General features: G+C 54.8%; 1 pseudogene; it reads left to right on the top strand.

The window, feature by feature from the left end:
- The first annotated feature begins 285 nt into the window (after positions 1–285).
- On the top strand, positions 286–888 carry LOC103266867 (annotated as a pseudogene).
- The last annotated feature ends 288 nt before the right edge of the window (positions 889–1176 follow it).

Here is a 1176-nt window from a genome sequence, read left to right as displayed (position 1 = left end):
GTAGAAACACAAAAGTGGTTTCATAAGGCTTAGCAAGATTCAATGAGTCACAACACTGTAGGAAAGGAAATTACACTTTTCCTAATATTAACCTAATAAACATAATTATAACATATTAATAATAAGTGATTTTCCAGTAGGAAAAAAAACAAGGTAAGAGTGCTGCTCATGGTAACACGGTAGAGTAGAAAAGGGGACAGGAGCAAGCAGGCTTTCAAACTCAAGGAACTCACTCGCGTAGAAACTCACCCAAGTCTACTGGAACTTGCTCTTTCCGTTGACACCATGGTCAGCTCCTGTTGTGGTTCTGTCTGCTCTCAGCAGAGCTGTGGTCAAGGCCTCTGCCAGGAGACCTGCTGCCACCCCAGTTGCTGCCAGCCCACCTGCTGCCGCCCTTCTTTCTGCATTTCTAGCTGCTGTCACCCCAGCTGCTGCCAGACCACCTGCTGCAGGACCCAGTGCTGCCGGCCTACCTGCTGCCACCCCAGCTGCTGCATTTCCAGCTGCTGTAGGCCCTAATGCTGCCAGTCCACCTGCTGCCAGCCCACTTGCTGCCACCCCAGCTGCTCCATCTCCAGCTGCTGCAGGCCCCAGTGCTGCCAGTCTGTGTGCTGCCTACCCACCTGCTGCCAGGCCACGTGCTGCAGGCCCCAGTGCTGCCAGTCCGTGTGCTGCCAGCCCACCTGCTGCCGCCCCAGCTGCTGCATTTCCAGCTGCTGCCGTCCCTCTTGCAGTGCTTCCAGCTGCTGCGGCTCCAGCTGCTGCCGCCCCTGCTGCTGCCTGCGCCCGGTCTGTGGCCGTGTCTCCTGCCACACCACTTGCTACCGCCCAACCTGTGTCATCTCCACCTGCCCCCGCCCCATGTGCTGCGCCTCCCCCTGCTGCTGAGCCCGCTGGCCTAGGCACCCCTCTTCCTGCACCCCTCTTCCCTCAGATGTGGACCCTTCTTTGTGAAGACCATTAGGACACATGGAGTCAGGCTGATGTTGCTCAACTGAGTTGGTTTTCATGATTTTAAAGAGCCGACTCCAGGCCTGCTATCCCAGTGAGAACATTGCGGCCTCAGTCCAATTTCTGCATATGGATCCTTCCTCTCAACCAAATGTGAATCAGCTTATAATATTCCAGGTGATTTGATGGCCTGACCAATTCTCTCCAAATTCTCCTTCTTAACTT

Source organism: Carlito syrichta, unplaced genomic scaffold (assembly GCF_000164805.1).
Source record: "Carlito syrichta isolate Samal-C Ts95f unplaced genomic scaffold, Tarsius_syrichta-2.0.1 Scaffold307480, whole genome shotgun sequence".
NCBI classification, from domain to species: Eukaryota; Metazoa; Chordata; class Mammalia; order Primates; family Tarsiidae; genus Carlito; species Carlito syrichta.
The sequence above is the reverse complement of the archived record's forward strand: the minus strand, read 5'-3'. Positions and strand labels throughout refer to the sequence as shown.